Source organism: Rissa tridactyla, chromosome 5, assembly GCF_028500815.1.
Source record: "Rissa tridactyla isolate bRisTri1 chromosome 5, bRisTri1.patW.cur.20221130, whole genome shotgun sequence".
NCBI classification, from domain to species: Eukaryota; Metazoa; Chordata; class Aves; order Charadriiformes; family Laridae; genus Rissa; species Rissa tridactyla.
This window is the reverse complement of record NC_071470.1, coordinates 57,839,200-57,867,199: the sequence shown is the minus strand read 5'-3', so window position 1 is coordinate 57,867,199 and position 28,000 is coordinate 57,839,200. Positions and strand designations below refer to the sequence as shown.

At 42.7% G+C, this 28,000-nt stretch overlaps 1 long non-coding RNA gene across 3 annotated transcripts; it reads left to right on the top strand.

Moving 5' to 3' along the window:
• The first annotated feature begins 4 nt into the window (after positions 1–4).
• Positions 5–27,401, top strand: LOC128910673 (uncharacterized). Of its 3 annotated transcripts, none has more exons than XR_008466822.1 (6): positions 5–253; positions 3,280–3,365; positions 3,690–3,768; positions 23,487–23,601; positions 26,234–26,369; positions 26,554–27,401. It is a non-coding gene; the product is annotated as an uncharacterized LOC128910673 (long non-coding RNA). The 3 variants fall into 3 exon arrangements; XR_008466820.1 differs by having other exon boundaries at positions 26,551–27,401; XR_008466821.1 differs by lacking the exon at positions 26,234–26,369 and having other exon boundaries at positions 26,551–27,401.
• Positions 27,402–28,000: the final 599 nt, after the last annotated feature.

Below are 28,000 nucleotides of genomic sequence, written 5' to 3'. Positions count from 1 at the left end.
GCGGACTGCCCGGGCCGCCCTTCCCGCCCGGGGCGGCAGCCGCGGCCCGGCTGAGCCCCGCGGAGCCTGGGGGAGCGCCTGACCTGACCCGATCCGTGCGGGGAACGGCCTGTACGGCAGGGGGAAGCGGCGCGGCGGGGCCCGGCCTGCCAAATGGCGGGGTCCGTATGCCCCGTCTGTAACCCTGTGGGTGCGGGCGGCCAGGCCGCGGGGAGCGTGAGACTTCTCCGTCCCTGCTTCAGAGCACGGGCATGTACGTATACTATACATACACCTCCCATCGTTTTGCCTTGTTGAGGCTTTTCTGTCTGTATAGCGAATATATGCTACCCATATCTTAGGAATGTGTGCACCCTGGAACACGTAGAGGTAACGCGTGCGCTCTGCGTGGGGGGGAAAAGGCCTCACAAGGTGAGGCGAGGTGAGGAAGTGGCATTTTCCCTCTTTGACTGTTCTATATACACACAGAAGAGCCTCCATGAGGTAGGGTGAGCTGAGGCAAGGCTTTTCTTTCTGTATGAGTAGTGCACACTGTGTATTCTCTCTTCTCCTGGGTTGAGCGACGCAGGACTAATTTATCTCCTAATGTTTGGGGAAAGTGCACTTTTAGGAGACTCTAGTGTCTGAATTTGTGAAAATATTTACTTTATAGCCAGCTAGGCTATATGGTTTTCAAGGTCTCAGTGTTCTCGAGCTCACCAGGTGCAGGGATGAGGAGAAGCGAGGCCTGGGCACTGGACCCAGGCTGGCCAACAGGATTATTTAATGTTGTGAATGTCACATTCAATATAAATTTGAAACTTTGCTGCATAGTGCTCTCTCTCCCTTGATGGCTGTGATCCTGAGAACTCTTTGCCCCAGTGCCGGGCCCCTGAGCCCTTCCCTTCCTCCAAAAGTCGTAGCGCTCGCAGTGTCCGACATTTGCTGTCCACTGCTGGGAGTGCACAGCTTCCTGCTGATAGAATTGGCTGAGTATCATCTTTGTATATTTTACATCAGTATCTGGATCAATACTGGTTCTTTAGTATTATCAATGTTAATTTTTTAGTCTTATCCTATTAAATCTATTTATAGTTCAACCTTTGTGTTTCCTTGTTTTTCCCCAGTTCCCTTTCCCCTGTGGGAAGCAGTCATCGGGTGATAGAATAATTGTCTAAATAACAATGAATTGCTGTGAGTTTCTTAAACCATAACATCTCTATATAATGTGTATGGACTATCTACATAGACAGAAAGGCCTTGACAAGGAAGAGTGAAGCGAGAAAAGGCAAGGCTTTTCTGTCTTTGTACAGAATATATACTATATATTCTCTAAACAGAAAGGAGAATGTTGCTGAGCCTCCCTTGGCTACTATTGGCAAAGGATCTCCATTCAGTCAAGCACTTTCCATAGCCAATCACGCACTAAATCATATTAATTTTGACTGGTTTTGTATCTCTCTCTGCAACCTATCTACCATCTGTCATTCACTCATACGCTATTCAAGACTGAATTAATTGCTCAGGTTCTTTTATTAATTATGTACAGAAGCCGAAACACAAAAACATAGACTGGTGATCGTATTGTCAAGACCAAGCCCACAAAAATTATTCACCTTTACTTGTTACATATATTTGACAAGTTGCTTCCCTGCTGTTTTTCCTACTGGTTATTATGCATGTCTTTAAATACTTTAATACTTTTTTAATTACTTTGCCTGTATGCTAAGCATATGGTCCAGCTCTGACTGTTACTGTTATTATGAAGCATGCAGGACATCTTTAAATATTGGAGGAACTGACTGTTTTTTAAAGTTTCTCAGCCTTCACACCCTATAAAACTATGTAGAGGTGTCTTGCACAGGCCTCCATGCGTCCTTTGGTAGACTGTAGATCCATATCTGAAAGAAATATTTTCTTCTCCATGTCCTAATAAGCTAGGGCAAGAAATAATGGACACAAAATGCAGCAAAGTGCAGGTGAGCTATTAAGAAAAAAAGATTACCTTAAGATACTAAAGGACTAGGTGACATGGGACTGGTGTGATGTTGCCATAATTGAAGGACCCTTAACAGGGGTTACACAAACATGTCGAGAGTCAGATTGCCATCCAGCTTTGGTGCAAGTGACCTCTTGAAGTCCCTCCCAGGGCTATATTGTTGTGGTAGGGTTAACAAAACCCACTGTTAAAGCTGTTGTTCCCTCTTTGCAACCCATCCTCCATCCCACACAAAGTACTTGTGTGAAATGGATTCATGACAGCAAAATAATTCAGAATGTGGACAACCAGTTGGTTTGTCTTTTCATTCTCAGTGCCATTTTAGAAGGTGTGTACCTTCTTTCTTGTACTACAACTATATTTTGTCTCATGATGCAAAAGACTGAATCTGTGTTTTGACAAAGAATTTCCCTTCCAAAGTCTTGTTTCTCTAACTCCTTGTTCTGTGAGACCATAAATGTGTCCTATATCACAATCTGTGAAAATTACACATCAATTTATGATCAAGCACAAGGGGATGTATATCATTGTGCTAAAAGCAAGAAGAGGCAACTGGGAATTTTCCCATTGTTTTCAATGCTTTTACAAAACCTTTTACGTGGCTTAATTAATTATTTTCTACAAACAATTGCACTGTGGTTAAACCCATTAATTCCTAGGAAATCCAGATGTGTTGGCAGCTAGAACAGAAGCCCCTAATGGAAATCCACTGTAAATTCAAACCCATTAATTTTCTTTTCCTCATTTATAATGAATCTGAATGCACTGGCAAGAAATGAGTGTTAATATCTGCTGTTTATGCTGCCATGCAACAAACAACACATGAGCTGTCTTACCTAGGTCATTGCTTCCTCTTAGTCTAGTAACAAGCTTACAGGAGTAACAAATTCTTTGGCCAGTCGGTGAGGCTTAATTATTAATAGATTTATTTTGACCTTTGGTGCAGGAAGTTTTGCAATGACACAAAATGGTCCCTCTGTCATTTGGGTTTGGGGGAGCAAAACATGGAAGTGTATCTCATTACCTGTAATCTGATGATAAAAGGGGCATTAAATGTCCAAACCTAGAGAGCAAAAGTTGTTTTTGCAATGAGGAACATCTGGGAACAAAATCATTATAAACTGAGTTAGAAATAAGTTTGAGCTTTAACATAACTAAGCCAAGTCTCTTCCACTTTGCCATACATTTCAGAAGGAGAATGTCAAAATTAGGTGCTTTTATAATCCCCATCAACAAAATATAGCTGTGGGTCACCCTAGCTCACTAATAAATTTCTAATTATTCTCCTGCTTTTCTTACAGGAAGTGGGCCACTTCAGGGCAAAGTAATAAAGCTTCACGTTTTCACAATCAGAAGTCCCAGATTGTGTTAAAATCATGGTATTTAGGTACGTTGCCTGTAGTTGCTTTCCAGAATGAGAAAGACAAATCAAGACTTTTGATGTTACTATAAAGTTTGTCTCTGCTTGGGTGACCTCTGCATCTGACTGAAGGATAAATCCCTGCATCCGCTGGGTGAGATCTGTGCTATACTTCATTTGTAGCTGGCTAATTAGTAGAAGAGGCCCCAGGGTAGTTTTGCTCCACTTTAAATAAAAACCTTCAAAGATCTAAAACTTACCAGAGAAAGAGAAATCAGTTGTGATGCAGCTCAGCTCTCTTACACGTGTACAGGTTTACTTTCCATGTATTTTATTTTCTTTGTTATCCAGGTAACTCCAGAGGAGTTCTTTGTCTCAGCGATGAGCAGGGCTTCTGTTTGTCTGCCTGAAGCACTTGGCATGTGTTCAGGTTGGGTACATAAGACTGAACTGTGCTTAATTTTTGTGGGTTGGTTTTTCTTTCCCTTTCCTTTTTTTTTTTTTTTTCTGGGATATTTATACCTGTAATGAAAAAAGCTGAAAAAGCAGCACAATCTGCCTCACTGTGGTTTCACCAGCTCTAACCTTATGTGTGCACATTCTATACGGACATTATCTTTACCAGTCCCTATGCAGATTATAGGATAAAGGGGACTGTCACCACCACTACCAACCTAATGGTGATCCAGCCACCTTTGGCTACCTTGGCATCAACATCAACAACAGTCTAATTGTCATCATCCTAGGATGGCTGTAAGTGATGTTAGAGAATGATTTAGCTCTTCTCTGGACCAAGGCGATGAGCTCTGCAAACTGCTACAGCTGATAGTTGCTGGATGTAGCTCATCATTATGGTCTTTGTGTCTGAGACTGAAAGTCAGAGTAGTTGTTCCATTCTGTAACCCCTAAGGATGTGTCTTGTCCCTGCTCACAGTCTAGTCTATAATTTCTGTGATACCTCTTCAAATCTGAAAATATGACATAAATTCTTACTTAAATTGATATTCCTGATTGGCAATTATGCCTGGTAGGCCTCTTGAGTATGCAGTGTAGATAAACACAGATATCTGTCCCTAGACTTGTAATACTCCTGGGTGGTTTCATCAGCTGCAAACTTCAGCAGCATTAGTACTTAGAAATCAGCAGGCAAGTTATGACTCAGAAAGAACCTCATCTATATCCAGACCTCTAAATATTTTCATGAAATTGTGTTCAAAGGGAAACTCTAGCCACAAGCTTTCGTGTGACCTTGGAGGACAGCTAAACAGAAGCAAGAGAGTCTGGGGAATTCTTGCAGCTGGTCTGCCACATCCCAGCTGTAGAACCGTAGCCATGCCGTGATCCAAACAGGCTGAGCTTAAGCTCGTGAAACCTTTTCAGTTTTCAGCTCTTAAAGTTTTATGTTTTCCCAGTAATTTTTATAAGACCTGTAAAACTAATAAACCCCTGAAAGATCTATTACTCTCTGGCAGTTTGATATTTTATAGGTTTTCCATTAAGATGGAACAATGACTCATCTGAACCACTGGAGCTCCCTTCTTCCTCCTGTGGCTCCAGATGTGCCCTCAAAGCAAAGCTTGCTGTTACTTCTAAAAGACAAACGTGCTGCAAACATGGGAAGTTGTGTCCAAAAATAGTTTCTCAATTTTTCTGGATGTCTACATCGCTGGTCCCCACTGTATCTTCATATGGGCGGTAAGAAACCCAGAGACCCAAACCGAAAGACACAGCTCCTCCCCCACATTATATGACCGTGCAGGCTCCGCTATTTGTGTACACCATGGGTCCTGAGGAGCTCGGTCACATGGTAATACCCTTGGCTTCAAAGGATTTCTCATGTGAACGATGGCAATGAGATAGGCTCATGTGGACTGTAGATCAAACCATCTAAAACTAAAACAGAAGATAATTAATCCATTGAAGCACAATTAAAACTTAAAAGTACCATGCTGTGGATTAGCAGCTTAAGGCTGTAAACCTCAAGGACTTTGCAGTAACACTGTAGTAACTCTGGTTTTCTGTGTACATTTGAAACAACATAAGAAGCTGAAATTGCCTCTGTCCTTATCTGAAGAGACTGCTGCCCTCTGAAACTAATTGAAAAATTCCTCTCACAAGATGTTTTGGCAATATTTGGGAAGCTTGTCATGCCAGTTAAATATTGTGGACTCTGGCTGACCAGGGCCAGATTCTGCACCAACTGCCTTGTCCTCTTCAGTGTGACTAACTCTGGAGGAGGCCCATGAAGCTCCATGCTGGTAGGAAAAACATTACTCAAGGCATCATATAAAGTGACATATTTTCCCTTTACAGCCATATAGTCGGAGTACCTCATCAAGTACTACTTATTTAAGGTCAGATTTTTTCATGAGTAGCAGTGCATTGTTTTCAGCTGAGGGAACCCGGAGCATGCTTTTCACTGTACAGAAGAATAAATAAATCTAATTAATAAAAACCTTACAGATTGATTCATATAACAATATATGCATTAAAAGAATTAAACAGCAATGCTCAGTTTAACTTCCAAGTTCAAGCAGCTTTCATGGAGAAAGACATGTTTATTGAAAATCTTTTCAGGCATGAAAACCGCCCATCTAAAAAATCCTTTTGTGCTTACAGTTTTTCTGACAGCCTTAGCAGTCCCAATCTTACTTTGAGCTTTTTTAACTGTGGCTTTTTACCTATCTGTAGCTTGTTCCCGGCAGTTGCCTCCTAATTCAATTTCATTCCTCACAGTGGGTGAAATTTACCTTTTATTTTTACACCGCAGACATCTGTTGAAATAAGCGGCAGCACTATAATTTCAAATTCACCTAAACAGGAAGCAGTGGCGTGAGCACCTCTGTGTAGCGCCTCTTTTCCTAAGACTGCAACATTTACTATCCCACAACATAAAATTATAAAAATCACAATAAAATTCAATGACTTCCTTTCATTAATAAAGTGCCTACATCTAAATATTTTTCTAACACAGAATGTGGGTATTCATACTCAAAAATCAACTTACTTTTGGTGTGATGCGTTTGCTTTAAAAAGAAGTGAAAATAGGTCTCTGCCATCTTATCTTTTAAGAGCAGCTTGTGCTGTGTGGTTTCACATTGTACTGGAAATAGTGCAGATGCAGATTACACCTGCAAGGACAAAGGGGAAGCATTTTATTTACAAAAGAACGAGTAGCACAATCTGTGGCATTATTTTATGAGGCGAACTATTTTTCTGTAGATGCTTGCTATGACTTGGGGCTGCTTCTTAGCCTATAGTGAGAGGCATCTCTGGTTTCTCTCCTCCTTTGACCTCTACCTAATTGCTTTCGTCATTACTGAGATCCCAGGTTGGGGTCAGTTCTAGAAGTAGATGAACATTTACTGACAAATTATTTACTATCTGCAAAGAAAGCAGCTCTGGCCTGACACTGTTTGGAAATGTGATTGAATATTTTCAGTTTCAAAAGTACTTTCTTTAGCACTTTTCACCGCTGCAGAATACAAAATAAGGAAAGGTGATGAAAGGACTGGAAGCCCCTGAAATGCAACTAAATGATTCATGCTGGGTTCAGCTCCCATCACCCTTCTTTTTCTCCTTGATGTCAAAAAGCCTTTTGTTTTCATATCAGGCTGACCCAAAAGATCTGTTTATTTATTTTCTTTTTGGCCAGAAGATCAAACCAGCCATTTTCTTGTATTCCTTTTATTCCTCAGGGCTTTGAGCAGCCTGGTCTAGCGGGAGGTGTCCCTGCCCATGGCAGGGGGGTTGGAACTAGACGATCTTTAATTCCAACCTAAACCATTCTATGATTTAAACAAGTCTTCTGCTTCTAAAACATATGCCCAAAATTAATCATGTGTTTAAATGCCATCTAGATTAAGGAAGTTAAGTATATGCCTGAGTGTGTTCCTGTGTAGTTTCCAAGGGCAAAATACAGCCAGAAAAATCAACTGGACAGGCCCCGTTCCCCCGGTTTGCTTCTTCCTTAGAGTGGAGATTACGTTTCGAGGAGGTAAATTAACCCGATGTGATCTGAGGTGTCTGAAACTGTGAGAGTCTGGAGCTGTTCAGGAAGCAGCGAATGCCATCATGCAACAGTGTTTTTTCTTTCCAGCTATTTTCTTTCTGGCTCTAGGCTAGACTGGAACAGGGCAATTGGGGTTAAACTTAGCCTTCCTGTTCAAAATTTCACGCTGTTAACTTCCTATAGCTGTGACGACTTCTGTTGCTCTTGTTGTGCAGTGTTTGCTTTTTATACACCAGGGTTGTGCCACAGGACCAAAACCTTTATGTACTCGTGGCGTGGAGAAAGCAGAGAAACGAGAAACCCCTTTTCTCATCTCCTTGGAGACCTGTGAGCTGCTGAGAAGCCTGTGCTCAAAAATTTTATGTTGCTATTGCCCATGCAAACGAATTCATGAAGAGAGCTGGTCAAGTACAGGGGGGACCATAACTAAATTGCCCCCTGAGAATAGCCGCAGGCATTCACATTTCCCAGCTGCAGGAGCCGTAACCAAGAAGTGTTCTGCTAGCTTTGGACGTGCATCTATCCCCAGGATTCACATTTAATGGGCTGAGGTGATTCATTCTTAAGGATTTCAGTTAGAAAAAGCACTGATTTTCAACAAATGGCAGGGAATAATACTATTTAAAAAAAAAACATTAATTTTTTAAACTTGGTCATTTGTTTTCAGAATTTTAAAAAATAATGCAGAATTTACTGAGTTCTTTTTTTATTTCCATTAGCGTATCGCATGTCAGAAGCAGTGTACAATATGGCAGCATTACTGGCAATCAAATAACAGGAGAATCAGTAGGATGTCCCATATTTGAAATAATATTTGAATTGAAGCAACATTGTTGGTGATGCTGGTTACTAGTAGTATATAGCGACTTCTACTTGCCTAGTTTGACTGGTTGCACAATAGTTTAGAGAAAACTGATTGCTCTACAACCTCTGCAGCAGCTTCCTCCCACTTCATAAAACTCCCGGAGATAATCCCTCTCCCTTTATGCTGCAGCACCTTCTTTGGGCTTTGAGGAAAAAGAAGAGAATCAGTTTAGATTTAGATGGGATTTTCCTACCTGGGAGAATAAAATACAGTTTAATAGAAGAGTTTTGGCAGGGAGAGAGGTAGAGAGGATGAAGAGGAGAGTGCTGCGGGTCCTGGGCTTCAAGATCACATCAGTGCTTAACACATTTCTAATTCTTACTTCAAACTGAAGAGATACACAGTTGTTTTCAGGATTTTTTTGAATTCTACCTATTAAGGAGCACCAGCATCCAGTCCTCTTGAAGGTTTGATCCCCTGGTTCTTCAAGTGTATGTGGTCTTTCCGGGTGAAATGAAAATACCATTTTCTCTGCCTCTTCTACTTTGCAGTGGAAACAATTTACATTTCCCCCCCAAATATTGTTCATCTGCTAAGCCTTTCTATCTTAATCCAGCAAAAAAAGCAGCATTTAAATGTAAATGGCGAATTGTTTGAGGTTCACATATTTGTCTCTGATTGCCTGGCCAATGAGTCTAAACTGTGTTGTTTTTCCAGGCTGCAAGACCCTTGAGACAGGGCCTGTGTCTCCCTCTGGGTATTGTAAATGTCAATCACACAGAGAGTGCTCAATAAATAAATAATGCTGGTTTTGTTACTGCTGTATGATGTTTCCCTTGCCAGAGAAATAGGGGAGCAGAGACCAGAACCCATATGAAACAAAAAAAAGAAGTGCTCTGATTTATCTGTGCAGAGGACAGGAAACTGTGAGCGCACACTCCCGCACAAGTTAGATGTTACTTCTTTGCTTCTGTTTTTACCGATGGAGATTGAATACTTGGTCTGTTTTAACGTTCTTCAGCAGGCTTCAGAGAAAACAATACTGAAGCTCCAAGCAGTTGCGGATTGGGCTAACGCAAGCATGGATATAATGACCAGGATTAGGAATGAATTCAGTAGGCAAGTTCCCTTCCAAATAATGGACTTGACTTGATTTGGGAAAGTCCCGAAACATGTGCCTGACATTTAGTCTTGCCTTCAGAGGGAGCTAAGCGGGTGCTTAAACTGCCCTGAATAGCAACCATCTCTCGAATGTGGGCTTTTTGTGCTGTGCCCAGCAGTGGCAATGGCCAAAGGGAATGCAGTGGGTGACCAGCAGCTCAGACGATTACGCCTGTCCTGTGAGTGTTGAAGACACTGTACTTGGTTCTGCACACACTGATGAACCCGCCTCCAGCCTGCTAGCTACAGATTACAGCCGAAATGTTGACAGCGTCTGTAATCTCTCTGCTGCATTCAGCGTACTGAAATCCTATGCATCTCTCTAACCTTGCTACAGAAAGTACTGAAGTATTCCCCCAATTCTTTGTAAATTGTTGCCTATCTGGAAACTATCCACAGTACTTCTAGAACTTCATGCAAGCACTTTTCTTTTTCCAGATAAAGCAGAGAGTAAATTCTTCATTATTATTCTTTTATGCTTATTCTTACTATGCTTAGAAAGTAAGTAAACACCTTTTTCATTTAAACTGATAAAAGCAATGAATTCAGTAGTGTTAGACTGGTATAAATTAGCACAAAGGTAGAGCTGAAATCTGATTCGAGCCTTGGAGAAGCTCTTTCCACAAAGGACCCATGGACAGGGCTGTTGGGCAAAGCTCACCCTGCCTCTCAGCAACCGGTGGGAAGAATTATGCCCCACACATTGCCAGATCCTTCTGTAACTCGGGGGGCAGCTCTCACTTCCACAAAGGTAAATACAGCTGGGCAGCATTGGTAGCGATGCCTGATCCTAGCTGATTCCCTTTGTTGCACAAGCCCACGGAAATGGAGTGAAACGGTGGGAAACAAAAATTCCCCCCTTCGCTGCCTTTCCCACTGAGCAGGGGCGGTGCGGCCGCTAGGAGATGCTGCTGTACGCGGAATACGCTGCGTGCTGGGAAAGGGCAAAAAGCAAGGAAGAAATACTTCAAACCAGGCTGAGCCATGGCACGGTTTGTTGGTTTTTTTTTTTGTGTGTGTGTGTGTAGGCATTTAGAGGGGAAATTCGAGACAGAAATATGTACAACACTGTTGTGCTGAGTGAAACAGTAACTCACAGTTTGCAGTAATTTGGGAAGGCCACTTCATCACTTGAAGCAAGGCATTGCCTTTTAGTTTGATATAAATTACTCACCCAGGAATTTACTTCTCTAATCTAGAATATTGACTGCTGGGATTTGGGTAACAAAAAGATCTGTGTTTCTATATGTGGAAGGGTTTCGCCCGCTCGATAATATGACTTAAACATATATTGAAAAAAACTTCCAGGATGAAATGAAATTAAAATTCAGGGATGTAATTAAACAGAGAAATTAGAAATACACCTGGGATTTCAAGTAAGGGGATTTTCTATGTCTGGCCAGAAATCTGATAGGTTTAATGGTGATTCCAGTTCGAAACGAAGGTGTTGGAAAAGCTTTTGCTGTAGCTGTGTTGAAGGGCTTCCAAAAATATGAAGATTAATTGACAACTCCATTTATGTGTTTATAGTTGCTTGTCGCTGTAGCGAAGTCCAGCTGCTGTGTAGCTTTATCGCCCTCCGCAGTGGCTGGGGATGCCGTGAGAGCTCTCATTGTTCATTTGCCGTTAGATAGTATTGTCTTCTGCTGGCTTATTATGATTGCTGTCATAAAACGAAGAATGTAAAAATTAGTAAAACAGTGTCAAATTTGTATTGTCCTTTGGCAACATAAATAGCTATTCATCCCCAGGGAGCCCACTTATCACTAGCGATCTTTTCTCTGTGCCTTTCTTGACATGTTCGCTCAACTCTGGGAATCTTTGTGAAGGCTTTTTTGTTTTGATTTGTTTTGCTCAGGGTTCTTTGAGGGGTGGGTGGGAGAAGGGACACTTTTTAGAAGTATTTTGGACATATAAATTGCTGCAGTTCCCTTGCCCCCATTTTATAGAATAAGGCTAACGTCTTCATATTTGTGTGCTTATTTTTAGATACCCTATTTCCATATTTAGTAAATGCATTCTCAGCCTTGCAGAAAAAGAGGCCATTTATTTGGGTATCTAAATGTACAGAATTAAAAGTCCAGAATAGTGTATAAATAAGTAGTTAGATTCCCAGTCAGACTCAGCGCTCTGTGCATTTATGGCCTCCCCCTTATGCATATACTATGTTGTGTACCTAAAGCAAATGTGTATTCTTTAAGGTGCCATTTTAGGGAGAACATGCTCCTCAGCCAATGCCTCCACGCAGCTTCCATCGCTGCTGCTGCCACTTGTTGCTGCTGCTGAGGGCCGGCATGGCAGCCACCGTCTGGCGGCTGCAGCAGTGGGAAGCAAAGCATCAGTCCACGGCAAAACCAGCAGCGCCAGAGGCAGGAGTGGGATGTGGGGAGTGGGGGTCTGAGCTCCCAAGGCAGATGGAAATCGATGTGGTGAATGGGACACACGCGCTGCGTGATATATTTGATATTTTTGCGTGGGTCAGCCGTAATCAGGTGTTACGGCACAATTCCAGGTCAGCCTCGATGATAAGCCAACTGTAATTCTGTGGGGCTTTGCGGGGTGAAGACAAGGGAGATAAATATACTCTGAAAGGATAGAGTAGCTTTTTTAATTTAATTGGGTAAGCTGAAAAACTTGTTCCTGATCAGAAAGACTATGCTGATAAGCCCTAAGCTTCCAGGAAAAGAACAGGGAGCATAAGGAGAAATAGTTTAATTTTTGCTATTTCTGTTCTGTAAGGCTTGCAAATATTCCTTGTGTGAGAAGTATACTCGTGAGGCTTCCAAACATTCCTCTGCACAATAGAAATATTACCCTTTTGTCTTTCTCTAAGAAACCAGTTGGAAGATTGTGCTGTTTTCTTCAGCCGTTTCACTGGCAGGACCCAGCCGGAGGGTCTGCCATCAAAACTTGATCCTGGGTTAGATCAGTTTCTGGTTACTTTTTGGGGGGAAGGAAGAGGATGATCTTAAGATACATATACGCTTTGTAAACAGATGGAAAACTGGGCCCTGCTACAGGCAGCACAAAGTCTACTTTAGGCACAAGTCACTGATATTACTTTACCATAAAGTGGGTGCAGATGTTACTGGTGAGCAGAGGAACATTGGAAACCTTTCAAAGGAAATGCATTTAAGGAGGGATTTGAAGGAGGAAGTGGCGGGAGCTTTGCACGTGAGAGGTTATGATGAAATGTTCAGACATGATCTGTAAATGACAGGACAACATTCAGAACAGTCTCACCAAGGAAGTCGTAAGATATTTAATCTGCAAGTGTCAAGCCTGAAAAGTCCCTTGGCTGCTTGTGAGCATTTCACAGTGAATTCTTATAAAAGTTAATCTTAAATATGTGTCCTTCTTTGGAAGGAGGATTAACAGTGCTCCTAGGAGTATCAAAATGGGAGACATACTCAGCTGGGCAAGAATCTTGATTAGCCAGTCTGCAGTCACAGGGGGCAAGAAAGAAACTAAAGGCAGTGGTTGATGCCAACGCTGCTCTTCTTGCAAACAGACTTGCTATTATATGAAGCTTTTTGTGTGAAATTAATTTAAAAGCTAGCACTGGGGAAATGGAAACCCCTTTAATGTGCAAATGATGGTGTTTTCGGTGCTCATCAGAGCAATTGGGAGTTGCTTGGAGCTGAATTTGGACACTTTTCCTTTGTCTGGTAGGAGAACGCCAGCACTACTTTAATCTTTCTAAAAAGTGCATCTTTCCCTAGTGATTAATTTGCAGAAGAAAAATACATGGTCTGATTGAAGGAATGAAGAAAAATGTAAGAGGAAGGAAGGAATTAGAACAGTTAACCGGAGGTTCTGGTCAAATCCATTCTTCCTGGCTCTGCTGTTCTCCACTGCTTACTGTAACTGCATCCCACCACAAGGTGTGTATGAATTTATAGGGGGCTTCTTCTCAATTTTTATTACACAGATGTATCTAAAGACATTTTCACAGGAAAAAGGGGAATCTAGTCTTACGAATGTTTTTAACATTAACGGAAGCCTTGCTTCTCTATCCTTTAATTGCCTTGAGACTCTCCAGACAGGGGTCACATCCCTGTCTCCTATCAGTTTTCTACTGACCACTCACCCAAGTGAGTTACTGCAGGCTTATGCAAACAGAAGAACTGCGGAATTGGACCTTTTGGTTTTCTGCATGTACCCTGCTGTGTTGACAATTAGTCTTTTTAAAACCAAACGAGATGAGATAAGAGCAGTAAGTTCTGCTAAGACAGCCAAGCCGTGTATGGGCTTTGGGTGATCTACTCCTCTTAAATCACTGCCTGATTCCTTCAATTACTCAAAAGCCAAACCCAGAAACTAATCTATCTATGGCCAAAGTATTTCTGTTCCTAAAAAAGCCAGACAGTGAGCTCCACATGCAGATTTGGGGCGCTTTTTGCTGTTCTTATTTTAAGGTGATGTCTTCTGAGTAGCTGCCATTTCTCATTGCTGTCAGAGCAGACTAGTGGTTCAGACTGTTGCTGCTGGCACCGTGCCTTGTTGCAGAAATAGTTTATTTGTATAGGTTTTTGATTCTTCATATGTAGGAGACCTAATGCATTTTATTCATTCTTCTTCTGGCTGAAGGTGGACGGTTCTCATTCGCCTTTTATAGTCTGCATGTAGTTAACAACTACCAACTGCTCTCGTGGAATGAGGATGAAGGTTTGTAGTAATTCTCTCCTCTATTACTGCAAACAGCTCCCTGGGTCTGCGCCAGCTTCTTTAGTGCTACCCCACTGTGATCCCACTGCTTGTGTTTCAGATCTCTCGGTCTCTCCTTCGCTATCTAATTCCATGCACTTGCTTCCTGGCGAGGTCCCTCAACAACACGATACCACAGAGTGAAGCTAACATCCTCCACGCTAGGGTTTTTTAGGAAGGGTTCAAAGAGACTCTCCTATCTTGGCAGGCCAGCATCTAAAAAGTGGGAATGTTGGCAGCTTGCTCTTGGATTGGCCATTCTGGAGAAACTGGCTTCGTCTCGTTCCTCATTTTTATGCCTTTTACAGTCCCACGTGTACAGAGTTTTACTTCTTTTCTTGGCGGAGTAGATTAAGAACTGTTGATTAGACAGAGACTGCATTGCAGTCGGTTGAAAATCAAAGATCAAAATTTTCAAGACGTTTCGGGACGTGAGTAAGTAACATGGTTCCTTCATAATTAAACTGGTGATTGAGCTGCTGGAGCACGGAATGTATGTAATTTGGGCCATTTATTTGCCTTCCCAAGTATGACCTTTTAAGCTAACTTTAGGTACTTCTGAAAAAAATCTTGGCCAACTGTCAACAATATAATCAACAAGCAGAGAAGTTAGTTTTAAGTAGACCACCCTGAAATAGTTCTGCTTTTGCTGGCAATTTATACCATTCCCCCCTGGATCTCTCCCTCGAGTGGAATATCCTGTTGGATTTATTGTGGCTTCAGCACAAATGTAGTAGCAAAGTCCCCTCTCAATTTTCTCATGAGGAAGGATTCAACTGCAAATGAGGAAATAAGGTGTTACAGATAGCATACAGCTTGTTTATAACCTTTTTCTTTAAAGTAAGTATCTTCCACCATCTTTGAGCCTTATTTCTTGGATTCTTTATCCTGCAGAATAGGCAAAGCTCTGCTAGGCAAAGCTATTCATAATGAATCAATAACATATATTTTGGCCCTGCACAGAGAAGTGGGAAGGCAGCGTGTCTCAGTTGCAGTGGAAAGAAAAATATGCTTTTAGAGGATATTTAGACTTCTGTGTTACAGCTGGGAGCTGCTCACCTTCTTTTACGGAAGAGAGAGGAGCACTGAATTCACCCAGCAGACCCGCAGGATGGCTTTTAGTACAGATGTTTCTGACGCTTTAGAGCAGGGGTATTCAAATGGGGCACTCTGGCATGGGTGAGGATTTTAAGCACGGTTTGCCCAGACCTCACCGAGGTCTCAGACTGACATGTGGGAAATCTGTATTTATTGCCATATCCTACAGGTTTCCCAGGGGGGCAGCTGCAGTTCACTGCCTCGGTCCCCAGCTGTGGAGGTGACGTGTGCTACTTTTCCAGGAACCAAACCTCAGTAAAACTAACCAGCTGGCGTTGAGATCCTCTGTTTTTGGGACTCTTCTTGTGGGTCAGCATTAGGAATGTACCAATAGTAGTTTCCCAGGGGCTATGAAGAGTTTTACCATTTTGTTAAATGGTGCTAGTTTTTGTAGATTATATCCTGAAACACAAATGTAAACTCTGCCTTCCACCAGGTTTAAAACAGCGGCAGACTATTTGCTTTTTGTTGAGTATCATGCAAAGGCATTAGTATTAACTGCTGGGGGGGACTACGCGGCCTTTCCTTTATTGCCGGATGGGAAGTCTATATTAAAGGGATCCTGTGATGGAAAGGTTGAGAGTCAGACAACTGGCATTTGGTGCTGACACTGAAGTCATAACTAATGAGAACAAGCAGGTATACAAAGAAACCTATAATAAGTCCCGTGATAATGGAGTTTAGCACTGGTATGGTGCATTTTCATACATTATACTCCATGAGGCTCTAGTGCTGACATAACCACTCACAGCCAGAAAAAAATTCACTAGTAGGATGTGAGGAATTAGTTTCAGTACCGATAAAAATTGCACCTCAGGTGCAAAATGCTTGAAAAGTAGATGTATGTGGGAAAGTAGTGTTATTTGCACTAAATATTTTTACAGTAATGCATGTGAAAAAATAATAACTTTGTGCCGTAAGGATAGCTGTTTAACAGGAAAATCACGTAAGATACTGCCTTCAAATAAATTAGTCTTCCAGACCCATGTACTACTTTTTTGTTAGTTGCTTTTTACCTTTCTTCTAGCCTCATATTAAGTAAGAATACACGTTGATGTCTTTTGCATCCACAATGGATCAAATCTGAATTTACTTCACCATTTGCATCTTTGTTTTTCTACTGATTTACACCTTAGGTATAAGTAGCAAGCCCATTTTTATCACCGTTTATTTCGGTTCAGTTATTGTGCTGCACATTGCAGGTTCCCACCACTCTTGCTGCTTCACATGCAGAAAACAGACACCAATCTTTGCAGGAGTGCATATCCCAGTATAAAACATTTCCGCTAATGTGACTCAGGTGCATACGGCCATAAGACAGCAGTGTAAGAGGAAGGGAAGGCATTCTGCTGTGCGATGGTTTTTGCTGGCTTGGTAAGTCGGTGGTGATCTTACACTTTGTTAGCTGGTGTTCGAGCAGAACGCAAACTCATCATTCCAGAGGTTATGAGAGAATAAGAGGAAGCTGGATTGGCTCATGACGAAGAGCAGCGCAAGCAGCAGGGTGAACTATCAAGGCACAAGCTCATGTCAAGACAGCAGTCCCATTGGGCTGAGGCAGTATTTTAAATTCATAGTTGGCTACAGCTTATTGGAGAGCCTTGCTCCAAAGACTGAAAATACCAAAAGGCTCCTGAATAAAATGGGGAGCAGAAGTATTCAGAGTACTGGTCACTGCTGGGTTCACGGGCACATTATTAGTAGGTTATTACTTCATTTTCTGGTATAATTAGTTGTTCTCTTCCGGGCATTTCTGTTCATGTTACCTCTAGGACCACAATTCCCCCTTGAAGAAGGGTTCCTCTCTGCACAATTTTAAATTTAAGTAAGAGCAAAATACATTGAAATTGTAGACCTGTTAGAAGGAGTTACCTATTTCTTATTTTCAGGGAGCTGGGCTCACTTAGGGCAGGCCTGTGTTTGTTTTGTGAAGCTAGGAAAGAGGTGGGTTTAGAAATACTGTGTTTTGCTTCATTTCTTTCTAGAGATGACTTTTACCATCTTTAGATATGAACTTGAATGGAATAAATTTAATTCCTATCAAAATTAATTCAGGTTTCAATTTGTTAGCTCATTCTTGCATGGAAAGTAACCCACAGAAATGCATTCATCAGTATTAATTTTCTGTTTCCTAACACTGTAGGTAGCTGTCACACAATAGTGGGACAATGACTGGTTATTTCCCTGAAGTTTCTTGAAATCCCAGGGCTGCACTGTAATCTTCTCAAGGTTTAACGTGCATTTACTAACAGCATAACTTCTAGCCACAAAGCATATGATTAAAAAGCGCTGAAAGAAATGTTGATATTTAATTTCCTTTACATTAGCAGTGGCATTCCAAAAAGAAATAAAACTTAAGAGTTCAGAAACTGAACAAGCAAAAGGGAGACTAGGGGGAAAGCTTCAGTTTTCTACTGTGCATTTGAGTTTACTTAAGGAAATGTATTTTCCTTCACGTGTGGAGCGGGAAGGCAGCAGTACTTCTGTCTGCAGGATCCTGGACTAATTGTGCCCAGTTCCTGGGTATGTCATTGCTGGACGCGTTAGTGGCAAACTCATTGTGTTGCTTCTCTCTGAATTCCCTCCAGTTGCGATCTGAAGCAAGCTTGGCTAAGCAATAGGCAATATGATATCCACGTATGTTAGCCAAAGCAGTAAAAGCTGATAGGAATGAGTTAATACAGCGTGAGTGAATAACATAGGTGAAATTGAGGGCTCTGTTTCGTGATCCCTGTCAGATTTGGCAGGGGCAGCTAAATCCTAGCTGCCCTGGATGGCTGTCCTGCCCCTTTTTTAAGGGTACTGCTTCTGTAGCAGAAGTGATGGAGCGGGAGAGGTATCTACGCTGCTCCTCAGCAGCAGTGCGCTGCTCAGTACTTTAACATAAACTAAAATCAGCGGTGCTCTAAGTTGATATATTGGGTTGTGCACAGTGGCATCAGTGGAGTTGACATGTTGCCTGCTATGCTGTCTCTGCCATCGGGGCAGCAACTTCTGACAAAGGGACAGAGGCGATTTGAGGGGCAGCAAACTCTTTGGATGGTATTGCTATACCTGCTGGGAATTGTGTACCATATTACTAAACTGGGAAAATGTAAACTGGTGGGGAGAGAACAATTGTAATTGTACAAACTCCCTGTTAGTGCTGTATTAGAACATTACAGCAGCTTTACGTTTTCACTAGATTCCCTGCTGTCTTCATCAGCTTTGAACTGTAGTTTAACAGGTCACAATCGTATAGTGGAATTCCACTTGAATTTTGGTTTCCAAAGGCAACTGACAAGGCTACTGATTTATCACACTATTTGCCATTTGCCAGACTTCATCAAAAGTGTTCGCAGCATTTTGCAAGGAAAACAAAAGCAGGTCCTAGCTCTGAAGGGTCTGTAATCCCACAGTCAGACCACGACACAGGAATGGCAAGTCTTTTTCAATAGCATGGTAGACAACTTGCCACAACTACATTATCTGAAAGAGAAATTCTGAGGCCACAGAGGAGCTCAGGCAAGCTCAGGAAGGAATGAATTGACCCTTCCACACTACAGATGTTCAGCGATGGCTTAAGCATTTTGAGAAGTCCATCTGAAGACAAGTTGTCTGAGAGCTGCAGGAAAAAGACAGGGCCCTGGAGCTAGGGCAGAAACAAAAGACGTCCAAAAATATGGCTTGCGTTCCTTTTACCCAAGTTTCACAAAGAATTAGGGATCCTGGAAGCTGAAGGTGTTCTTCCGCAAGAGAATGAGCACCGTTCTTCCTTCAGCCTCAGTAACTAGGACAGAAAGTACCTCCTGCTTGCAATCCTTCCCATGAGAGTGAGTCTCCGCTTCCGCCCAGTGGAGAGATAGATGGACAAGCAAATATAGTTAGATAGCAGAGGGAGGGTGAAACTCACAACTGTAAATAATCATAATGCTCTGAACCACCATCTAAGCGTGGAATTTCTTTTGCATTCCTTGGAGGTGTACAGAGCTTTTAGCAGTGTTCTTTTCTGCTTTTGAAATTGAGCAAAACTAAACTAAACGAGGAGTCTGCGAGATCAGGTCCAACATGCAGACCGAATGGGGTTAGTGTGGGAAGGCTAAATATAGACAGTGTCTCTAATAAGAGTTGGAAGGCCAGGAATGGAGCAGCATGGCACATGAGATGCAGAAAGATATTCAATTAACCTTAATTCAAGTTCCATGTTTCAGTCTGTGCTGCTCTGCTTGCTGAAAGTGTGTGTCAAAGTACCCATGATATTTTGGTGAGGGCATTGTGATCTGTCGAGATTTTCACAGCCCACATCTAAAATCTATTTTTAGACTTCAGCTCTTAAAGGGAAAAAAAAAAAAAAAGCAAGCTAAGCCAATTTTCTAACAAAGTCTTAGAATAATATTCATTGCTGGGCTGACAACCTTAATGGCCAGTTACGGATGAGCTACAAACCCCGGAAAATGAGGCTTATAATGGAAACTGCAATTCAACCATGTAACGATAGCATTGCAGATGGGTTATGGTAACACACAGCCATTCCCTGCCTGAGTGAACTGTCTGCCTCGGAGTTTTCTGAGGAATTCACCCACTCTGTACCCATCTTCTCTGAGCTGGAAGGGAAGCAGACATCTCCTTAGATGCTAAGCATCAGAAATGTCAGCATATCGAGTAGTATCATGGCTAATTTCAGGCCTGGAAATAAGAGAAGGACATTTGGAATAGACTGTAAATAGTTGGCAAACTGTAGAACAGGCCACTAAGAGAGCGGGGGGAGGAAACAGTAAAGAATCAGCACTTCAGTGGCTTAAAGCATGCCCATAAATAAGGGACAGATGTTTCCTATTGGAGTGTCCACTTATAAAACAGCTTCATCCCCACAAAGCGGCACACTGCAGCTTCTTTATATAACTGCAGCGTAACACAACATCGCTGAGTCTTTATGGCAGCTTGTTTGTTTGTAAAACATTAAAGGTAAAATCAGACAGAGTTAAGAGCAGGTGGGATGTCTGTTAAGTAACCAATAGTTCCATGTACAGTAGCGTACTTTTTTCATCTGCCTTCACAGAAGATGCTGTTACATTCCTGCAGCCAGTGCTGGTTGTCAGTTCTGAATGCTACTTTTTGCATTTATGCAAGACATGAAAGCATCCAGAAGGTTGAGATTTAGGCCATCCCAGGCCAGATAATTGAGGGCTAATGTACTCTCCATATCCTTAAGTCTGTATCCATGCGCAAGTGCATTATGGTGTTTCATTACCAGATCACATAACAGTGTGATGTGACAATGTGACGTACTATTCAGTAAAACAGGAAACGTTGAGAAACCTTTCTGTGTTATTCACATCAGCAGCTTTCAATAATAAAAGTGATACGTCCTCCGTGATGGAATGAGTATGGATGCATTAGTATTCTTCATAGAGCATCGCTCTTGTCATTATGGTAATGACAGACTTTGCGTGCTTAACCTATCACTTATAAAAAGAGTATGTTTGTTTCTATAGAACCAGATTGTCCTCCCCCCACGTGTACTCAAGTAAGCGAGACAATTCCAGGATTAAGGGTCTCAGCAATGTCAGTAGGATTAAAGCGAACATTTTTTCAGAAGTGACTGGGATTTGTTAAAAGCCTCTTTCTTTTAAGTGTTATTTTTGATGCATTCCAGCAAGCACGGTTTTTACTAGGTTCATCATATACTGCAGTGCCTCGGCTACAAAATCTGGATCCAGATTCATAGCTGGGCCAAAGTCTCCACTCTTTCTTGCCTTCACAGAGACAAAAAATTGTGGTTTATGACAGCCAGACTCCCTAAAAGTATCAGGGGTTTAGGGGTCCCTTTCCAGATGTGATCTCAGGTACGTCATTTCACTTGTATTTCAATTTCACCATTTCCAACAAAGAGGTAAATAAAATTTTGTATCTGGTGAAAGGGAATCGTGCCTATAGGACACATAAAGCATATCAACATGCGTGTATTCAAAGCGTTATTTAGTAATATCAAATATTTCTGGGACACCTCAGAAAAAAAGCTGTTCCTCGAGGATACCCTCCCAACCTTATCAAAGAGCCCAGACCTATTTGTTCCATAAGCACCCCTGTTTAATCCTTGTTAACGACTTCTGCCCAGGCAGCCCTGCCCCAGTACGGCATCAGCATTTGGAAATGCTTTCCCTGACGGTAGTTGGCTTGAAGTGCCCCTTGCCGAAAATGCACTCCTGTGTGATCAGCGGGGGCAGGCAGGACGGCGTTCGCCAGGGTGTGAATTTGCAGCACATAAGCTGCTCCACATTAACTCCTGTAGTAAATGTGTCATTGTGCTCACAAAAGCATTCTTAGTACAGATTAAGGCTATCCACACAGGAAGCTAGTGCAGAGTAGCCAGGGCTGTATAAATTCACACCTTAGCTTACTCGGCACTAAATTTCCCCTGTAGACAAGCCCACCGTCTATCCACCTACTTAGCTTGCGTGGCTTGTAATTTTGCTTTTCCTCAGGTGCCTAATTTCTGAGTATGCTCGCAGATGCATCTTCATTTTTGCCTTTGAGAGTCATTCGTTACATACTACCAGCCAGGCAAACCTTTAGTTCCTGCAGCTGCTCTCACATGTGGTACCAATGGCCTCTGAGCTCTCAGCACTAGGTCTGGCTGCTGGAAAACGTGGATGCAAGGGCTGATAGCTCAGCCTACACCCACTGCCATATTTCCGTCTGCTGCTGGTATTCCCTCTATGGCCATCCTCCTCTGTCCTCCACAACCGACTTCATCTTCCCCAGCCTCCTCTGCAGCTCTTTGTAGCTGGCTTGGATTAGAGTTGTGTGAGAAAAACAAAGTCGTAATGCAACCTAAGCATGAACTCACTGACTTACCCCATACTCAGAGAGCAGCATGCTCAGGGGACCATGTGGAACCGTGCCTGAGCAGAGCTGTTATCATGTAATTACTCCTTTTACAATAAGCTCAACACTTCTAAATTGTTTGGACATCTTCGTCTGGGTATAAAGCTATCCATTGTAACCCAGAAATGCTATAAACTTCCCTTTAGCACCTCCTCTGCCTCGCTGCTTGCTTTTACGTTGCTCAGGCTTGTTGCCTGTTGGTTGGATAGTAAACTGTTTGGGAGAGGATTGATGTCTTTTATACTTCATCAAGGTCTAGGAGAATGGGGGACCCCCTATCCTGTTACACGGGGCACAGCCGCAGTACAAGTGATGGTGATCATGATTACAGCTGACAACTGAAATAAATGCTGCTCTGCAAACCTCTTCCACTTTAGCTGCATTAACATGAAGAGCAGAGAATACAGCCGTGATCCCAATGTTGAAAGCTAGGATCAAACTCGTAGTGTTACGGTTGTATTTTCCCTCCTCTTTTCACGACCAGATTACACACCTTATTAAGAATATTTTCCTGCATGCTTTGTGTTATTCCTTTGCCCTCAACAGTGAAGGAATGCAAGAGCAAGCCTAGCTTTTCTATGCTTTCTCTCTTTCCCCCTTGCTGAAGTATGTGGGACTTGATGTCTAATCCATACGGTTTCTAGGGCAGGCTACTCAAAGAGAATACACCATTATTAATAGAGGACATCGCTGAGATCCTTGAACAATGCCCCATTGTGAGAATGGAGAGAGGTTGTTGATGGTTCAGCTCCAAGCCTTGAATTCCCTCTGCTAACCCCACAGCTGACCCACGGGAACCTTTTATCCTTGCCTGCTACCCCTCTCTTTTCCTGAAGAGTCTTTGTTGCCTTTCTGTTAATAAGGGTCCTCGGTGTACTCATTTGCATGGCGATTTGCACTTCCAGCTCACAGATCATCCACAGCCAGGATGTTGTTTGAGTTCTAGAAATAAACAGAAAGGGTCCAGAGATTTTAAATATTCTATTAAAGGATGTGCTTTGCAGAGGAGAAAGAAGTCCATTCCCCCTCCGCTCTCAGCTTCTGCACTGTACCTCTTTCAAACACAGTGTTACGAATCCAGTAAGTGGGAAATTCTTTTCAAAATCCACTCTGAAAGCTTGATGAGGTGTATGCCCACTTCCCTGTAACTCAGGCAGGATACTAACTTTTATCACAAGGCCATCATAAATAACGGATTTTAGGGGAAGTTGGAACCATTGATAGGAAGTCTTACTGCTCCATAACCCCAGATGGAAAGCTCTTTAGGATGGACACCTTGTACTGATTTCCTTGCTGAAAACCTTTGCAAATGCAGATTTTGGCTTCTTACCCAGAGCTTTGAAGAAATTGCTCTAATAAAATTTCTCCTCCCTTACCCAAGTTTCCCCCCCCCCCCCCCGAGCTACCAGTTTCTCAATGCAAGTGAGTGTAGCCAGGGTGTTGAGCAGAGCAGGTATTTGGAAGAGAGTGCACCTAATTCTCACTTTTGACCCTGCAGACCTGCACTCAGGCACTAAAGCGACAAGCTGCCTGAGTCAAATGCAGCTTTTAAACATCCACGTGAGAAGTGTGTGTGTGATGATGATTCCTAGCTTCTCGTTAGGTCAAAGCAGGTAAGATTTATGACCGTCTTAACTTTTAATTTCCATGTTCCAAGTAAACACTTGTTACTAGTTTGGTAAAGGTTGTGATAAATAAGTATGTCTCTGAGCTTCAGCAACTTTAACTTCTTTGATAATCTTGGCTTTTGGGTTTTTTATATAAGCAGATTAACTACTGCCAATGTGAATGCCTGGATTTATTGATTTGACAGGTTAACATTGACCTCTTGTCTTGGTCAATATTTGCCTAGGAGGATATTAAATCTTAGTGTCTGTTACAAAAGTCAGTGCGTATATTGTACCTCGAACAGAAGAAAATGCTAGAAGTTTTATTAACCAATAATGGGAGTTTGGTAGAACTAATTATTTTCAGGTTAAAATCAAATTAATCAATCCACTAGGCTGCTTTTTTAAGAGTGGTCAAGCATCTTGACCCGCAATTTGGAGATGCTTAGTTTTAATTTATCCAAGTTTAATAAAGGAAAGTGTGGGGGGAAAAACAGCCAAGATGTTTGATTTATAGTTAAACATTTTGCTTAACCAGATATTAATATATTTGTTTTCATGTGGAAGAAAAGCCCACTGAAGGAACAAACAGAAAACCACCATCTTTTTCCTCTCACTTCAGCCAACAAGCAGAAAAAGCCGTGCTTAGAGCAGTGCTTGTTATTGCATTAGTTATACGTCCTTTCACTACACGTATCAGGAAATTTCTCTGCATTATGGCAGTCTAATTTAGATTTTAAGAAAATGGGGGAAAAAGAGACAGACAAACATTTATCTCCAGGGAGGAAACAACTGATTCAGCTGCAGCCAGCCGTTTCCATACATTTACCAGAGTACATTCCCCCAGGGCTCCCACACTGCCGACCTATAAAAGGTGAGCGCTGGGAGCTTCCCCAAGTGTTATCTTTCCAGGCTAGACGCAAGACTGTTAACAACATGAAAAAGGGAAATAGTTTCCCTTGTTCTCACTGCTGGAGGAGCCATTTTCCTCCTTCTAACAGATTTCTCACAGCTTCGCCACTTAATAAAAAAGGAGGTGACGCCGATTCCCATCACACATTCTTCCCATTTCTCTGGGCATAGGTATTTAACAAAAAGGAATGTTCCTCTAAAGTTTTGCCTAACTCTTCTCTGAATTACTGCGGGACGGCTCATGCCATTCCACAGCTGTTGTCTTGTTTACATAGCACGGTTTAAATGGACATTCCCATCGTGGGACATATGGAGCATGGGTGTTACATATTGCATTCTAGAATAAGGCTAGTTAAATCCCACTTTTATGGCTGGAGTTTTTAAGTCCCTGTGAGACTTAGCGGCAGGAGACTGACAGGAGGGACAGGTGTATCGGGGCTTCAGCCTGGTGACAAGTTTTCACATTCAGCTGCATTCTTCCAGCAGCAAAGGGCCGAGCAGCTGGCAGCCCCCGAGCCTCCCTGCCTCTGCGGGAATGCCTGTGGCAGGGAGAAGAATGTGCTGCGTCCCTCGCCCCGCCACGCAGCCGCATTGCCACGCAGGCACGGCTGCCGCTCCGGCTCATCAGGTGAGGCCTCCCTTGGACGCAGCCTCAGCCACCCTTACTGACCCTGAATGTGGTCCTGAGGTCCTCACCCTGAGAGATGCTGAGCGCTTTCCGGCGGTGAGCAGATCTCACAGCTGAGAATATGGAAAGAATAGGGCTTGCTGAATTCAGGTCGCTTTTTGCAAACAGAAAAATTTTCCAGTTTTGAAATTGGGTGGAAACTAGACATAGCTCATCAAGTTCCCTTGCTTGCTTAAACATAAATTTTAATGGGAATAAATGGCACCAGTTTTTGCAGGATAGAGTTTTAAAAGGGTCCTTCTGAAGCTCATTCAGCCTGCGAGCAAGGTAACTCCATTAAGTGAGTGCTGCTAGATGCCGACACCCTTTGTGCACCTATTTTAGGAAGCTCTTTTGAGGAATAGAGGAATATTTTGAGGAATAACATAACAGAGAAATCTGAAAAGCAAATAAAGACTAGGCTTCTTTTGGCTGCATTGCAGCTAAGGGCAACTAGATACGAAGCAAAGGGCTAAATTACGCTTTGTCCAACATGGATATGTTAGGGAGGAGACCACATCCTCCCCACTCTCTCTCTTTGCCCTTGTGTCGCATCCCTCATGGTCTGCAGAAATGTTTCTTCATAGCTCAAGGGGAGAAGGTGGCACCGCTGGCCAGGACTAGGCATTTCTGTAGAAGCGTGAGGTAGGGATCAGCAGGCTGGGCATATATGCTGGCTACACCGCCTGAGCAGGCGTAGCGAGAGCTCCCTGCACTGCACTTCCACCAGCTTTCACCTCGGCAGACGCTCTTCCTTCTCTTCTGCATACTTGCAGTGCTATAGCAGTGAGCGAGATGAAGTGCTGCACCAAATTCCTGTCCTAACTGTTCAGGCTACAAACCCAGCCGTAGGAAAAACAGCTAAGAAAAAGCAGAAACCAGTCACCTTCTTTGGTTGTAAAAGAGGAATGGTGTGAGAATCCAGGGTGAGGTCCCAGCCCCCACCCCCTCACATACGGCATAGCCAGCAGGCAAGCGCTCTTCAGAGTCTTTCCTTGCAAGATGTGTTATAGGTATTTCTGCATAAGAGCTATTTCCTCTTTTTTTTTTTCTTTGAAGGTCACTGTAAGGGTGAGCTGCATCATTACACAACTCAGCAAAGGCAGGTGCTACAATTACCTACTCTAAAAAATCATGCAAGAGCATTTGGTCTTTTGCAAGGAGAGCAAGCATCTGGGATCTTTCCTCTTTTACGGTAATCTCATTTGCTGTGAAATGAATGAATTTGGATCCCTGAATTTTCCTCGAAGACTATCTCTAAGTACCAGCCCGCTGATCTGCAGCAATCTAGAGGGCGGGGGGTATATAAATCTCCTTCCTTTACAGCCACCTTCCTCCCACCCTCCCCCAAAATCATATTCTCTCTCTGCCGATAGCAGCAGCTGTGACTGACGCATCCATCCAGTGGCAGGGAGGACGACACGGGTCTGAAGCTGCAATGTTGCTTGGTAACCACCTGCCGAGAGCACCGAAGAGCCAGGCGCTGGAGCCCACGGCGTCGCATCTCTCAGACAGATGGGTGCCTCGCAGTTGGCCTGAGGATCAACGTGGACCCCTCCTGCGCAGCAGCCGCGGCATTAGGTGCTGGGCCGTCTGGTTGTAGCGTTTGAGAAGTTCGGCTCTTTTCCTCATCTCTGCAGTTGATGTTGTGCTCTTCACACGTGGCTTTGGAGCACTCCAAGTCCATAAGCACGATGCAAACCTGTTCTGCACAAACGGACAAGGACCTGGCCCTGCATCCTCAACACTGTGGCAAAAGGACTCAATGGCACAAGAACTCATTTATTTATGAAAGCATTCCTATTTGGATATATTTATCATATAACTTTTCATGATGTTCTGGGACTCTGTCATGTGGTATACTTAAAATATATTTTGGGATTCTGACATATTTGGAGCTGGGTCAGATGTGGAGCTTGGCTCTGGATCAGAATCTCACTTACGTTAAATCTAGTTGTGGTATGAAACCCTAGACTAGGGTTTGTATTCAAATTAAACAATACTAGAATCCTGTGAGCTGTTCGTGTAAGAGCTCAGCTATATTTGGTGTCTACCTGAGCAGCTGAGGCTTCAAATAAAGTCAGTAATGCTTGCTCAACTTTTACCAGCATGATCAGAAGTCTTGTTGAAAAGAAAAAAAAAATCAGGCTTTTTTTAAAACCTAACTGGAATACAGGCTTTTCCCTAAAAAAAAATTAATATATGTATATCAATTTGGCCACAGGTTTGGGTTTATATCAGGGAATTAAACGAATTTTTCTTTCTAAGATGTTCCTTTCTCTGTATTTTCCTTAGCAATGAATGAGCCGATAACTTTAGGAAGGGAGGAAGAAAGATGACCAAAGCAACATAGCCACAAAATATCATGTATCTGATGGTGTTGAACACTGATATCAGATTTGTCATTGTGCACATTACTGGCTTAAAACTCAGAAGCAAAATCCAAACCAGAATCAGAACGTAGCAGAACATTTATTTTGGCACATTAAACATGGAGGCACATATTCAGAACAGCTTGTGGAGGAACAGTCACACCTTTAAAAACAAAACGAATCCTGTGTTCGCACCTCACATGTGAAAACTGGACCTAAAAATAACATAATGGTTTCACTACATTAAGCACACTACAGCACATGGAGCCATCAAGAACTCCCTTAGTTTCTGGGACCTCCAACCCATTTAATACCTGTTCCTTGCCGTGATCCCCACCTTGTCATTTTCCCCTTGCATAAATACACATTGTCGCATTTTAGGCTTACCAAGAGGTGCACAGGGGCCGTGGCCTTCTGGCAAGCAGGGTGGAATAAGAGGAGCGAAGCTACAGAG